At 49.8% G+C, this 16,619-nt stretch overlaps 1 long non-coding RNA gene across 1 annotated transcript; it reads left to right on the top strand.

The window, feature by feature from the left end:
• The first annotated feature begins 1,969 nt into the window (after nucleotides 1-1,969).
• Nucleotides 1,970-16,062, top strand: LOC137301334 (uncharacterized). Its single transcript, XR_010958280.1, has 3 exons — nucleotides 1,970-2,142; nucleotides 13,971-14,122; nucleotides 15,393-16,062. It is a non-coding gene; the product is annotated as an uncharacterized lncRNA (long non-coding RNA).
• Nucleotides 16,063-16,619: the final 557 nt, after the last annotated feature.

Genomic DNA, 16,619 nt, shown 5'->3' with positions numbered 1-16,619 from the left:
GTAACTGGAAATGTAAAATCAAGAGAGTAAGAAATGAACACTGCTTTCTCAGGAGAGCAGTGTTCATTTCTTACTCTCTTGATTTTACATTTCCAGTTACCAGCCTGTCTCTGTAACTGCACTGGACTCCTCTCCTATACAAAGCACATGGAACTAGCTCCTCATGTTTAAATTGTTAAAACTATCTCCCTTCTCCTATCATTTCCATGGATCAATGATACTGTCGGGATAAGGGAACCAGGCTTGTTAACAGAACAAAGTGTAGCTGACAGAGGGAGGCTGGGACCCTGATGTAATTCCCCAACTCCCCCTCTGCACAGACACTAGAAATGTGGAGCACATCGGATCTGCACTCTGCTTGTACCGGCGGCCATGTGCCCGGATTTGGTGGGCTGAGCCGTTAGCATGGCCTGGTCACACCCCCGGGCAGGCCTTCCCCCTCTCAGAGCCTTGTACCAGGATATGGGGGCACTGACACAAGTACAGTGGCAGGCCTCTAAGTGGTTCGCTGTCAGCCTGAGGGCCATCTGCTTGCTGTTCAGGTGGTCCCCTTTGCTCAAAGATCGAATGGGCCCTCTTTGTCTTGCTGCATGGCTCCATCCGGCCCTTCAGCTTCAAGGGTCCCAGATGCAAGTCCCACTGCCAGTTTCTTGGGGTGACATGGCAAATTTGGTCTCAGAAAGGGGAAATTGAGGCCTGAGGACCGCGAGTGCCCCCCTCTCACCTTATTTCCATGGATACGCTGGTCCCTGTGCTTATTGCAGGTGCAGGCTCTGCTCTGCCTGGAAATCCAGGGGTAACATAAAGGGAGCAGAGAGCTGATCCGGGCTTGAGGGGAACATGTATTGGAAAGGGGGGGGCTACAACACTGTAACCTTCATTCTCCAACTCACGCTTCCTGCCATGTGACTCCCTGTCGGGAGTGGGGGATTATGGGACCACCGCTATTGTGTCACACAATTATGGTCAAACAGACTAAATGGCCAAATAGCCAATGCAAGCGTGAAACCTGGTCCATGGCCCCTTCAGTGAGCCTTGCAGTCTCATAAAGTCAGCACTGTCAATACATCGGCTGTTCACCGTCACTTTTTGACGATGTAATGGACAATTCTGGGTTGCTAGGTAAACAAGGATTGGATCTTTCCCCTTGATTTAAACCCTTCCATTTTTTTTTTGTTAAATGAAATAAAAACAAATAAACCGGTTCATGACATTAAATATCAATTTTGGATTTGCCACACCTCTTCTCACAATGTGAGCTCATAGATGATTTCAACCTCGTTCGCAGCGTTAAGTAAGATACCTGTGACTTCAAGAAAAGCATGGGATTAACTTCCCCATTCATGGTAAAGTGCCTGTTCTGGGCACTGTGAGTGCGGCTGGTTATTGTGTACTGAGCCCCTCTTGTACTGTGATTTGTGCAAATTGATTAAATCCGGTTTCTTGCGATGAGTTTAATTCTCCCTCCCCGAGTGGTGCAGTCACTGGAATGTCCGGATATTTTAGAGGATTTGACAAGGGATAGCAAGGAAATCTGTCAGGGTCTTCACAGTTAATCGATTCCTTTCAACCTGTAACTTTAACGATCAGAGCCATTAAGCGGTACATACAGACGAGCAAGTAATTAAGGTAATCGCACTTTAACGAGGGAGCGGAGACCTTATTGATCTGCCTGAATTAGCCGGCGTGGTTAATACTGTATAATTGATGCTAGGGTGATGGGAGGTAGTTATGGTGAATTGCCTGCCATAAATGTGGCTGGTGTAAGTACTGGAGACTGCATCTCCAAGTAATGTTTGTCCACTGAAAACATAGATGTGGCAGTTTGAATACAGCAAGCCTCAGTGCCTTCCCGGGCATAGCCTGCAGCAGCACCGATCGAACAGCAGGCAGCGCCATCACTCAATGCACCAAGCGCAGTGCTGAGAAACCAGCACAAACACGGCCTTGTGATCAGGCAGCTCTCCCGGGGACTCAAGCATTTCCATTCAGGGAACCATCGGGCGGCCGGTCCTTCTGGGAGTGAGAAACGCTCTGTTCTTCACAGAGACACAGCCTTCACACTATAAACAGAACTCAAAGGAATGAAAACAACCAGCGACCATCTCTGTGCTGGGGAGGGCTGCCCAGAGTCTTTACTCGGTGAGTTATTCCCTTGTGTGCCATTCCTCTTCTTGAACTAACAAGCAGTGACTGCTGGGCCTAGCAGTCACGGGGCTGCTATTTTCAGTCAAACTGCCCAGCTGTGTTTACTGGGAAAATTTTCATTATATTTCCGAGTCGAACAAAGGAAATTTAAACTTTTTTCCCATCAATTTGCATGGCTGCGGTTTAATCGAGGAGCAGGAATGACCTGGACGTGTACACGTGATTCAATCAGACACAGAAACAATGGACCAAATGGCCTCCTACCGTGTGATAAACTTCTATGGTCTGTTGCGTCCAATGATGTCCCATTGATTCCTGTAACACAGAGTTCCTGATCCTGGGCTAATGTATAAACAGGAACAGATGGTGAAGTCTGGACATTGGGCCCTTTTACATTAGCGGGCTTGTTTCAATTGCGGATGCTTGGTAAACACACTCATCCCAGCTCCCTTATCCAGAAGGCGCATGGAAGTTGCACACTTGCAATCTGAACTACACAAGTGCCAAGTGTGAAGGGGCTGCAGTCCTTACTGGCCTCTGCTCAGGTCTCAGCAGCCTTGGATATTGTTCCTCACTGAAGCTGATATAAGACTGATCTTGGGAATATTAACCATTCTAGTAATGGGAACCAGATAGACTAATGAATAAAAGGCACCGCCTGGTATAGCACAAAGTCACAGGGAGCAGATGGTCCCAGTATTTGCAGAGTTGCTGATCTGCTGTCGGGTCTCTGCAACAGGTCCAATTCCCAGCGTTCAGACGCCATCCAGTGACTCTCTCTAGACAGTGAGTCGGGAGAATAGTGAGCAGCTTTGAAATGTGAAACAGTCTTCCAGCAAAAAGAGCTAAACAAATATTTAGTGGGGAACAGAGTGACAGGGATTGGTATAGACCAGAGACCAAAGATCAGAGACCAGGGATCAGAGACCAGAGACCAGAGATCAGAGACCAGAGATCAGAGCCCAGAGCCCAGAGACCAGCGATCAGAGATTATAGATCAGAGACCAGCGATCAGAGACCAGAGACCAGAGACCAGAGATCAGAGACCAGAGACCAGAGATCAGAGCCCAGAGCCCAGAGACCAGCGATCAGAGACTATAGATCAGAGACCAGCGATCAGAGACCAGAGACCAGAGACCAGAGATCAGAGACCAGAGACCAGAGATCAGAGACCAGAGACCAGAGATCAGAGACCAGAGACCAGAGATCAGAGACCAGGGATCAGAGATCAGAGACCAGAGACCAGAGATCAGAGACCAGAGACCAGAGATCAGAGACCAGGGATCAGAGATCAGAGACCAGAGACCAGAGATCAGAGACCAGAGACCAGAGATCAGAGACCAGAGACCAGGGATCAGAGATCAGAGACCAGAGACCAGCAACACTGCAGTTGCCAACTATCAGGGTTTTAAACTGATTGCAGCTGACTGTGACTTTAAGCTGCCAGTTCTGGGGGCGAAGATGCCCTGCAGGATTCTGAGGCCTCATTTAAATCCGACATGCCAAGTCACGGGGAGCCAAACAGGTGTCCTGTAACCACTGGATCCAAACCTCAAGATTGGGCCGGTGTGGCCTCCAGTGAGGTAAATTATGGGGGGGCACGGTTTGATTGAGGAGAGTGGGGGTCCTAGGGTGGTCATTGTTGGGGGGTGGGTTTGATCGAGGAGATTCGGAGTCCAGGGGTGGTCATTGTTGGGGGGGGTTTGATCGAGGAGAGTTGGGGTCCAGGGGTGGTCATTGTTGGGGGGGGGGTTTGATCGAGGAGAGTCGGGGTCCAGGGGTGGTCATTGTTGGGGGTGGGGTTTGATCGAGGAGAGTTGGGGTCCAGGGGTGGTCATTGTTGGGGGGGGGGGTTTGATCGAGGAGAGTCGGGGTCCAGGGGTGGTCATTGTTGGGGGTGGGGTTTGATCGAGGAGAGTCGGGGTCCAGAGGTGGTCATTGTTGGGGGTGGGGGTTTGATCGAGGAGAGTGGGGGTCCAGGGGTGGTCATTGTTGGGGGTGGGGTTTGATCGAGGAGAGTTGGGGTCCAGGGGTGGCAGCAGCCCAGCTTATTCCTGCTCCTCTAGCACTTATCTTTGGTGGGTTCCATCACCCGTGGGACCGTTTGAAGTGAGCACGGAGCAGGCTCTGCCCAGTTACGACCTAAAATGGTATTCAGGATCCTATTTATGTCGCAGGACCCCGATTTCCATCTAAAAAGAGATCTATCGCCTGGGGTGGATTCTCGCTGCCCTTGTCTGGTGTTAATGGGGTGACCATGGCCTCAAAATGGCGCCTGTAGTCTCACCACCGGAAACAGGCGGGCGCTTTGGACAGCCGGCATTAGGCCCCTTTCAAATTGGAGCCGACTGATTCGCTGGGGGTAACAGGGCGGTGAAGCTACAGACCCATTTTGAGGCCATGCCCACTCCATTAGTGTCAGACGAGGGCCTACAGCACCCTGTCTCACTGTAATAGGGCCTACAGCACCCTGTCTCACTGTAATAGGACCTTCAGCACCCTATCTCACTGTAATAGGGCCTACAGCACCCTGTCTCACTGTAATAGGGCCTACAGCACCCTGTCTCACTGTAATAGGGCCTACAGCAGCCTATCTCACTGTAATAGGGCCTACAGCACCCTATCTCACTGTAATAGGGCCTACAGCACCCTGTCTCACTGTAATAGGGCCTACAGCAGCCTATCTCACTGTAATAGGGCCTACAGCACCCTATCTCACTGTAATAGGGCCTACAGCACCCTGTCTCACTGTAATAGGGCCTACAGCAGCCTATCTCACTGTAATAGGGCCTACAGCACCCTATCTCACTGTAATAGGGCCTACATCACCCTATCTCACAGTAATAGGGTCTACAGCACCCTGTCTCACTGTAATAGGGCCTACATCACCGTGTCTCACTGTAATAGGGTCTACAGCACCCTATCTCACTGTAATAGGGCCTACAGCAGCCTATCTCACTGTAATAGGGCCTACATCAGCCTATCTCACTGTAATAGGGCCTACAGCACCCTATCTCACTGTAATAGGGCCTACAGCACCCTATCTCACTGTAATAGGGCCTACATCACCGTGTCTCACTGTAATAGGGCCTACAGCCGCCTATCTCACTGTAATAGGGCCTTCAGCACCCTATCTCACTGTAATAGGGCCTACAGCAGCCTATCTCACTGTAATAGGGCCTACAGCAGCCTATCTCACTGTAATAGGGCCTACAGCACCCTATCTCACTGTAATAGGGCCTACAGCACCCTGTCTCACTGTAATAGGGCCTACAGCACCCTATCTCACTGTAATAGGGCCTACAGCAGCCTATCTCACTGTAATAGGGCCTACAGCACCCTATCTCACTGTAATAGGGCCTACAGCAGCCTATCTCACTGTAATAGGGCCTACAGCACCCTATCTCACTGTAATAGGGCCTACAGCACCCTGTCTCACTGTAATAGGGCCTACAGCACCCTATCTCACTGTAATAGGGCCTACAGCACCCTGTCTCACTGTAATAGGGCCTACAGCACCCTATCTCACTGTAATAGGGCCTACAGCACCCTATCTCACTGTAATAGGGCCTACAGCACCCTATCTCACTGTAATAGGGCCTACAGCAGCCTATCTCACTGTAATAGTGCCTACATCACCCTGTCTCACTATAATAGGGCCTACAGCACCCTATCTCACTGTAATAGGGCCTACAGCACCCTGTCTCACTGTAATTGGGCCTACAGCACCCTATCTCACTGTAATAGGGCCTACAGCACCCTGTCTCACTGTAATAGGGCCTACAGCAGCCTATCTCACTGTAATAGGGCCTACAGCACCCTATCTCACTGTAATAGGGCCTACAGCACCCTATCTCACTGTAATAGGGCCTACAGCACCCTATCTCACTGTAATAGGGCCTACAGCAGCCTATCTCACTGTAAGAGGGCCTACAGCACCCTATCTCACTGTAATAGGGCCTACAGCACCCTGTCTCACTGTAATAGGGCCTACAGCACCCTATCTCACTGTAATAGGGCCTACAGCACCCTGTCTCACTGTAATAGGGCCTACAGCACCCTATCTCACTGTAATAGGGCCTACAGCACCCTATCTCACTGTAATAGGGCCTACAGCACCCTGTCTCACTGGAATAGGGCCTACAGCACCCTATCTCACTGTAATAGGGCCTACAGCACCCTGTCTCACTGTAATAGGGCCTACAGCACCCTGTCTCACTGTAATAGGGCCTACAGCAGCCTATCTCACTGTAATAGGGCCTACAGCAGCCTATCTCACTGTAATAGGGCCTACAGCACCCTATCTCACTGTAATAGGGCCTACAGCACCCTATCTCACTGTAATAGGGCCTACAGCAGCCTATCTCACTGTAATAGGGCCTACAGCAGCCTATCTCACTGTAATAGGGCCTACAGCACCCTATCTCACTGTAATAGGGCCTACAGCACCCTATCTCACTGTAATAGGGCCTACAGCACCCTATCTCACTGTAAGAGGGCCTACATCACCCTATCTCACTGTAATAGGGCCTACAGCACCCTATCTCACTGTAATAGGGCCTACAGCACCCCGTCTCACTGTAATAGGGCCTACAGCACCCTATCTCACTGTAATAGGGCCTACAGCACCCTATCTCACTGTAATAGGGCCTACAGCACCCTATCTCACTGTAATAGGGCCTACAGCACCCTATCTCACTGTAATAGGGCCTACAGCACCCTGTCTCACTATAATAGGGCCTACAGCACCCTGTCTCACTGTAATAGGGCCTACAGCACCCTGTCTCACTATAATAGGGCCTACAGCACCCTGTCTCACTGTAATAGGGCCTACAGCACCCTGTCTCACTGTAATAGGGCCTACAGCACCCTGTCTCACTGTAATAGGGCCTACAGCACCCTATCTCACTGTAATAGGGCCTACAGCACCCTGTCTCACTATAATAGGGCCTACAGCACCCTGTCTCACTGTAATAGGGCCTACAGCACCCTATCTCACTGTAATAGGGCCTACAGTACCCTATCTCACTGTAATAGGGCCTACAGCACCCTGTCTCACTGTAAGAGGGCCTACAGCACCCTGTCTCACTATAATAGGGCCTACAGCACCCTGTCTCACTGTAATAGGGCCTACAGCACCCTATCTCACTGTAATAGGGCCTACAGTACCCTATCTCACTGTAATAGGGCCTACAGCACCCTATCTCACTGTAATAGGGCCTACAGCACCCTATCTCACTGTAATAGGGCCTACAGCACCCTGTCTCACTGTAATAGGGCCTACAGCACCCTATCTCACTGTAATAGGGCCTACAGTACCCTATCTCACTGTAAGAGGGCCTACAGCACCCTGTCTCACTGTAATAGGGCCTACAGCACCCTATCTCACTGTAATAGGGCCTACAGTACCCTATCTCACTGTAATAGGGCCTACAGCACCCTATCTCACTGTAATAGGGCCTACAGTACCCTGTCTCACTGTAAGAGGGCCTACAGCACCCTATCTCACTGTAATAGGGCCTACAGCACCCTATCTCACTGTAAGAGGGCCTACAGCACCCTATCTCACTGTAATAGACCCTACAGCACCCTATCTCACTGTAATAGGGCCTACAGCACCCTGTCTCACTGTAATAGGGCCTACAGCACCCTGTCTCACTGTAAGAGGGCCTACAGTACCCTATCTCACTGTAAGAGGGCCTACAGCACCCTATCTCACTGTAATAGACCCTACAGCACCCTATCTCACTGTAATAGGGCCTACAGTACCCTATCTCACTGTAAGAGGGCCTACAGCACCCTATCTCACTGTAATAGGGCCTACAGCACCCTATCTCACTGTAATAGGGCCTACAGCACCCTATCTCACTGTAATAGGGCCTTCAGCACCCTATCTCACTGTAAGAGGGCCTACAGCACCCTATCTCACTGTAATAGGGCCTACAGCACCCTATCTCACTGTAAGAGGGCCTACAGCACCCTATCTCACTGTAATAGGGCCTACAGCACCCTGTCTCACTGTAATAGGGCCTACAGTACCCTGTCTCACTGTAATAGGGCCTACAGTACCCTATCTCACTGTAAGAGGGCCTACAGCACCCTATCTCACTGTAATAGGGCCTACAGCACCCTATCTCACTGTAATAGGGCCTACAGCACCCTATCTCACTGTAATAGGGCCTTCAGCACCCTATCTCACTGTAAGAGGGCCTACAGCACCCTATCTCACTGTAATAGGGCCTACAGCACCCTATCTCACTGTAAGAGGGCCTACAGCACCCTATCTCACTGTAATAGGGCCTACAGCACCCTGTCTCACTGTAAGAGGGCCTACAGCACCCTATCTCACTGTAATAGGGCCTACAGCACCCTGTCTCACTGTAATAGGGCCTACAGTACCCTATCTCACTGTAAGAGGGCCTACAGTACCCTGTCTCACTGTAAGAGGGCCTACAGTACCCTGTCTCACTGTAAGAGGGCCTACAGCACCCTGTCTCACTGTAAGAGGGCCTACAGCACCCTATCTCACTGTAATAGGGCCTACAGTACCCTGTCTCACTGTAATAGGGCCTACAGCACCCTGTCTCACTGTAAGAGGGCCTACAGCACCCTGTCTCACTGTAAGAGGGCCTACAGCACCCTATCTCACTGTAATAGGGCCTACAGTACCCTGTCTCACTGTAATAGGGCCTACAGCACCCTGTCTCACTGTAAGAGGGCCTACAGCACCCTGTCTCACTGTAAGAGGGCCTACAGCACCCTGTCTCACTGTAAGAGGGCCTACAGCACCCTGTCTCACTGTAAGAGGGCCTACAGCACCCTATCTCACTGTAATCGGGCCTACAGCAGTCTATCTCACAGTAATAGGGCCTACAGCATCTTGTCTCACAGCAGTAGGGCCTATAGGAAGAAAGAAAGAACAACTTGCATTTATATAGCACCTGTTCACAACCTCAGGACAACCTAGTAGGCTTTATAGCCAATGAAGGACTTTTGAAGTGTAGTCACCGTTGTAACATAGGAAGTGCAGCAGCCAATTCGTGCACAGCAAGATCCCATAAACAGCAAAGAGATTATGACCAGATAATCTGTTTTAATGATGTTGGTTGATGGGTAAATATTGGCCAGGACACCAGGAAAACTCCTCTACTCTTCTTCAAAATAGTGCCGTTGGGTCTTCCCCTGAGAGGGACGACAGGGCCACAGTTCAACATCTCATCCAAAAGACGGCACCTACTACAGTGCAACTGGGAGTGTCAGCCTGGATTTTGTACTCAAGTCTCTGAAGTGGGGCTCCAACCCACAACCCTTCTGACTGAGAGAGGAGAGTGCTACCCACCGAGTCACAGCTGACAGGTAGAGCCCTGCCTCACAGGCCTCAGGCCTACAGCAACTCTCCTCACAGTACTCGGGCCTAGAGCCTTTCGGTGGATCCCAGGACAGGCCTCAGGCTTGCTGCTTCTTAGCGTGGGACTTGGACTTCATGGCTCCCCAACACTAGGTTTGCACTCGTCTCCCCAAAGGGCACTCTGGTCCCAGCACAGGGCCTAGAGTCCAGATACCCATCTGAAGAGAATCGGTTAACTTTTGCCAAAATGGAAGAATTCAGAGCACATTATCCAAAGTATAAATCTAGAAACATCCAAAATATAATAACACAGATCAGAGCATGAGCTCAGCCTGCACACAGGAAATACAATGCAAATATCTCTGGAAAGGTGGCAAGGTATCTCCACTTATATTAGCAATAATTTATGGAAGGCCAATGCAACCATTGTCCATTTAAATCAAACAATCAGTCAATGACCGTGACCCTCGCTGATAGACGAGACAATAGCTAAATCTAACAGTGGGATCTGGTAATGTGAGATTTAGCAAAGAGGCAGCAGAAGTAATTCACACCGTGGTGGCACTCCCAGACGCAAGGGTCACACGGCACACACTCAATTAATACATGCCACTTATCTCTGACAGTTTGAAATGGAAAGTTAAAGCTCTCTCACTCGACCTGAAATTACATGTCAATGAAAAGTCCACAGATCCAATAGTGAGAACAGTGAGACTGTTACTCCCAGCCTGCGGCACGGCAAAACTTCCAAATCAACAAGAATCAATGTTCCGCAGTATTGGTACAAAGTGAGGGATTCCAGCGCTGAGGAACAGCAGTGAAAGAGGGGGATGTTAACTCTTCAGTATTACATCGTGTAGCTTATTCCAACCAAAGTGTGGTTTTAAATATAAACCCCCCCGAACCCCTCAATTAATTCCAGTCTGTACCTCACTCCCGGGTATCTGTTATTCTATATATAAACCCCCCCGAACCCCTCGATTAAATCCATCCTGTAACTCACTCCCGGGTATCTGTCATTCTATATATAAACCCCCCCGAACCCCTCAATTAATTCCATCCTGTAACTCACTCCCGGGTATCTGTCATTCTATATATAAACCCCCCGAACCCCTCAATTAATTCCAGCCTGTACCTCACTCCCGGGTATCTGTCATTCTATATATAAACCCCCCGAACCCCTCAATTAATTCCAGCCTGTACCTCACTCCCGGGTATCTGTCATTCTATATATAAACCCCCCGAACCCCTCAATTAAATCCATCCTGTAACTCACTCCCGGGTATCTGTCATTCTATATATAAACCCCCCGAACCCCTCAATTAATTCCAGTCTGTACCTCACTCCCGGGTATCTGTCATTCTATATATAAACCCCCTGAACCCCTCAATTAAATCCATCCTGTAACTCACTCCCGGGTATCTGTCATTCTATATATAAACCCCCCGAACCCCTCAATTAATTCCAGTCTGTACCTCACTCCTGGGTATCTGTCATTCTATATATAAACCCCCCGAACCCCTCAATTAATTCCAGTCTGTACCTCACTCCTGGGTATCTGTCATTCTATATATAAACCCCCCGAACCCCTCAATTAATTCCAGTCTGTACCTCACTCCCGGGTATCTGTTATTCTATATATAAACCCCCCGAACCTCTCAATTAATTCCAGCCTGTACCTCACTCCCGGGTATCTGTTATTCTATATATAAACCATCCGAACCCCTCAATTAATTCCAGCCTGTACCTCACTCCCGGGTATCTGTCATTCTATATATAAACCCCCCGAACCCCTCAATTAATTCCAGCCTGTAACTCACAGTGGAACTCTCTCCTTTAAACTCTGCCACCTTGCTACATTTCTGGCTTCCTTCAAACAGCTCCTCAAAACTCATCTCTTTGACCAAAACTTCAGCCACCTCCACTAATTCCTGTTTGGTGTCTCCCTGCCATAACACCCCATCCCCCACCCACCCCCAACCTTCATTTTGTGAAGTGCTTTCTCACATTTCATTATATTATGAACACTAATCAAGTTCGGGTTGTTCTGGAATCCATTTTATAATTTGTCATTATCCAAATCCTCTTGCAGCTCCAAATTCAGAAAATCATCCCAATTTAGTTGAGTTGGGAGTAATGGAGAGTTAAGCATTGCCTGTGGAACTGACCCCAGCACAAGGGGACAGTGCCTTCAGGAGAGGAGAAACTGGCAATAAATAAGTTTAAAAAAGATGTCACCCTGGGAAAAAAGGGAAATATAACGGAGCTCACAGCAGAGCCCAGAGTGCAGGGGCTGGAGATATTCCAGATACCAGCAGTGAGTCCAGAAACATACACTTTCAACACCAATTGCTTCATCCTTGCCCTCAGCTCCCGGCCCTGGCTAACCTGTGACCCCCCCTCATGACCTTTGACTGCTCTGTAACCTTTGGTACCGGCAAGTCACGCAAAGAAGGCCCCATCACTTGTTCAGAAAACTTCATGGTGATTCAATAAGTATCCCCAGGGTAGCAGGAGAAAGTAGGCATGGAAACTCCAAGTGAGGCAGAGCAGAAATACTTAAGATACAATAAAATTTGTTAACAATAAAACAAATTGATGCAGGCATTGCTTTGAACTGTTTCTGAGAAAACTCCTCAACATCTCTTTCTATCTGATTGAATCTCCTTCTGTCACTGATTCTTCTCATTCCGTCTTTAAATCAAAATTATTTTGGCTCAGGTAGGACAAAGAGGAGCAGCAAAACATCTGGAGTGAGAGAGGAGCAGCACCGTGTCACAGAATCGTAGAATGATAGTACGTTACAGGACGGAAGGAGGCCATTCGGCCCATCGTGCCTGTGTTGGCTCTTTGGAAGAGCTATCCAATTAGTCCCACTTCCCTGCTCTTTCCCCATAGCCCTACAAACTTTTCCCCTTCAAATATTTATCCAATTCCCTTTTGAAAGTTATTATTCAATCTGCTTCCACCGCCCTTTCAGGCAGCGCATTCCAGATCAGAACAACTCGCTGCATAAACATTTTTTTCCTCATGTCACCTCTGGTTCTTTTATCTTAAATCTGTGTCCTCTGGTTACCGACCCTTCTGCCACTGGAAACAGTTTCTCCTTTTTTACTCTATTAAACCTGTCATGATTTTGAACACCTCTATCAAATCTCTGCTTAACCTTCTCTTTTCCAATTACACCCCCAGCTTCTCCAGTCTCTTCATGTAACTCCAATCCCGCATCCCTTGTACCATTCTAGTAAATCTCCTCCGCACCCTCTCGAAACCCTTGACATCCTTCCGAAAGTGTGGTGCCCAGGATTGGACATAATACTCCAGCTGGGGCCTAACCAGTGATTTATAAAGGTTTAGCATAACTTCCTTGCCTTTGTACTCTATGGCCCCGATATTAGCAGGGAGGCGGGATGGCAGCGGGGGCGCAGCTGGGCGCTTGGGTAACCCGCCCAATAAAATCCGTCCATTCCCCACGCGATCACGGGTAAATTGGAGCCATTTAACGTGGCTTCCGGGTTTGGCGTCCGAAAGCTGTGCAGTGGGCGGACTGCGCACCCGCATCACAGGCTGTCAACTGGAGGAGCTCTATTTAAAGAGGCAGTCCTCCAATGGTTGCTCCTGGAACAAACATCCACACACCACAATGGAGCAGCTCAGGGGACAGGCTGCTCCTAAATTTAGCGATGCCTCACTCCAGGTGCTACTGGATGGGGCGAGGAGGAGGAGGGATGTCTTCTACCCGGTGGACAGGAGGAAGTGGCCTGTCTCTGCCACCAAGGAGACCTGGCTCGAGGTGGCAGAGGAGGTCACCAGCAGCAGCAACATCTCCCGCACCTGGATCCAGTGCAGGAAGCGCTTCAATGACCTAACTAGGTCAGTCAAAGTGAGTACATTTACTCATTCTCCTACACTCCGTCTTCCACATCACCGCCCCCACCCCCCCACTCATTCTGCACTGCCAACACTACTCTATCACATCACTCCTCACACCCACTCAAAGCTCATCCTCAACTTACCTGCACTTCCTCAACACTTCCTGACCTCCCGACTACTCGTCCCACGAATGCCGCTCAACCCAATCCTCATACAATGTCATGGCTCTGTCTCATACTCACTCTCTGTTGCTCTCACTTTCATCGTCAGCCTCACCCAAACCAATGCATTCAGCGGTTGGCCAGGTCACCATCCCTCACTCACGCCTCTCTACTTTCTCCCCTAATAGGAGAAGAGAGCCCAGAATGCACGGGAGAGGGTGAGGACCGTGTTCATAGACGCGGAGCAGGAGGCGCTGGAGCTGAGCCACACCCTCGAGTGCCTGTCCGTCAGGGACGCCGAGACTGGTACCCGACAAACATCTGGCGACAGAACTTTGACATTCAGCACGTACAATATGAATTGACGTTAACATGCCTTGCCATCGTCAGCACCTCAACATCTGTCACCATTCTTAATATTGACTTCTGTTCTCTTACAGGGCCTTCAGCGACCGCTGTGACAGCAGAGGACATTTCCTGAGAGGACCTGCCGGCCTCTGAGGGTGCACCGCACATCTTAGCGAGCCATCCACCAGCGCAGATACTCACACCTCAGTGGGTCCCCATCCGCAGTTAGTTGGAGTCGCGCATGGTGAGTTACCACACACATGTGAGCACGAGCAGACACTGGTGGCAGGGGCAGCTGCGGAGAGTCCGCGTCAGTGGGAGCACTCCTCTCCAGGTTCTGCTCAGCTGGACACAGATGCTGAACCCTGGGGGCCATCCTTTAAAAGGAGAATGATCGAGGGCCAGCAGCACATTTGCGAGGTGCTGGAACAGGTGCCACGCGCACTCTCCACAATCGCGCAGAGGATGGAGGAGTCCAACCCCTGCATGAGTGGAATGGTGGCACACGTACAGGAGGGAATCTCTGAGATACTGTCACGGATAAGTCTGGGAATGTCTGCAATGGAGGGAAGGCTAGCCTTCATGGAGCTTCAAGTACAGCTCACAAATGAGCCCATTCAGGTCCTGACAACGGCCCTTCGGTCTCAGGGGGAACAACATTCTGCAGCCTCAAACAGGCAGGCAGATACACTAGCACTGGCCTTACAAGGCTTCACACATGTCCTCCAAACTGTTGTCCAGCAGAGTGGTAGGAGTGGTTTGGGCCTGGGCCGGGAGACGGATGATGGCGAAAGGGGACATGGAAGTGTGGACGCCACTCAAAGCGCTCCCACATCTCACCCGTTGCCCCCCTCCGTTACCCGCAATGCTGCCTCCTCTCCAGGTGGCCGAGGTGCAGGTGGAGCAGTCTTTGGAGGGGTCCTCACAGTCCAAAACCCAGAGGGTGTAGGCCTAAAGCATCTAATCGGTCAGGGCATGAACAAGAGCAACCTGCCACTACCTCTGCTGCAGCCACAGGGGATGCACCATGTAAGAGTAGTCGGAAGCGAAAGGCAAAGGTTTTGTGAGCACGAAGGGGATGCACAAGGGTGTTGGACGGTCGGTCATGTTTTTTATTTATATACACGCATATTAAATATTATTATTGTCACCACTATTGCCACGTCTTGGCCATTCTTGACTGGGTCTGTAATAAGGCCCTTTCACGTAGTTCACCATGAACGCCCACACTTGATGCCTCCCATTGGGACATTCTACAGTGGGTGTGTGTGTAGTTGCAGGACTGTTTTGTGCAGGGGCGGGGGAGGGGCTGGTGTGGCCGTTGTGAAGGGATTCGCAAAATTTCACATGTTCCCCCCACCCCGAAGATTTATTGGAGTTATTAAAGAAACCCTGGTGTGACTGTTTTAAAAATCCAGGATCTTTCAAAATGGCTGCGGTCAGACTCATGGCCTAAAAAGCCTGCAGCATTTGAAATTGGATTCTCTAACAACTTGGCCGGCTTCGTGTCTCAGACAGGTTTCCTTGCACAATGCAGTTGCATCAAGCCCTGAGGCAAGCCATCAACATGGCCGGCCTACACATCAAAATTCGAGCAGGAAGTGATCGCAGGACAAAAGGTGAACCATCAAGGTACATTCGGAACAATGGTAAAGCAGTTAGCATACAGATCGATACAGGAAACGGCCATAATGTAAATGGGCCAGAGATGGGGTCCTTTGTCTTACGTTTTCGTGCTTAAATCAAACAACGAAGCAAGCTGATGAGGTACGAAAAAAACCTGTTACCAAGAGGGTATAACTGGGCTGCCCAGTATCTCTCTCTCTCTTCTCTCTTCGCCTGGTGGCCGGGGTCCTGCTGCTTGCTAGCAACCAAGAAGGAAGGCCATCCAGTAAACCTCGCAACCACATGTCGACGGCAGCAGCAGGGCATGGAGGCCAGGCCTTTTCATCTGTTTCACCGGTGAGCATTAATTTTCTGGCCGCCACAAGAAAATCTAGCTAGGTATAAGGGTGGGGGTTAAAGGGATATTGCTAAAATTGTGATTTTAGAATTTTCCCTCGATGTGTCCGTTTCTTCCACCCCATTAAGTGTAAGACTGTATTACATCCATAGCGATTTCTTTCGTTTTATCTTCTGTATAATACTGTTTACCTTGTAGTTTTAGTTTTCTTATTAATAAACATTGGTTTTCCTTGTACCAATCCACTGGTCTGTTTGTCTGTCTTTGTTACCGCCTGATAAGTCCTCAGCTCAGAATCAGGAAGGGGAAAGCGATTCGCAACCGCACTGCGGGCAGGGCAGCTCAGGGAAAACATAACTGGCTGACCTATTATAAGCCTGAGAAACAGTAATAAAACCCCTTACATTTGCTCTATTCAGGTGGTGAGGACTGGACTCTTCACACTGTTTGATGTTAGGAGAATCGTTCACATTGTTCCTCCTCCTCCTGCTCCTCCTCCTCCTCCTCACTGTGGGTGGCAGATGTGGATGGGGCCTCCTCCAGCGGCACCCCTCTCTGTTGTGCCATGTTGTGCAGGGCACAACACATGACTATAATGCGTCCCACTCTGTCTGGTGTATATTGAAGTGCTCCCCCAGAATGATCAAGGCATCTGAAGCGCATCTTGAGCAGCCCTATAGAATGCTCAATTGTAGACCTGGTGGCGATGTGGCTGTCATTATATCGACACTGTTGCTCGGTGATGGGGTTCCTCAGAGGTGTCATGAGCCACGTGGGT

This window comes from Heptranchias perlo, chromosome 33 (genome assembly GCF_035084215.1).
Source record: "Heptranchias perlo isolate sHepPer1 chromosome 33, sHepPer1.hap1, whole genome shotgun sequence".
NCBI classification, from domain to species: domain Eukaryota; kingdom Metazoa; phylum Chordata; class Chondrichthyes; order Hexanchiformes; family Hexanchidae; genus Heptranchias; species Heptranchias perlo.
This window is presented reverse-complemented; position numbering and strand designations above follow the sequence as displayed.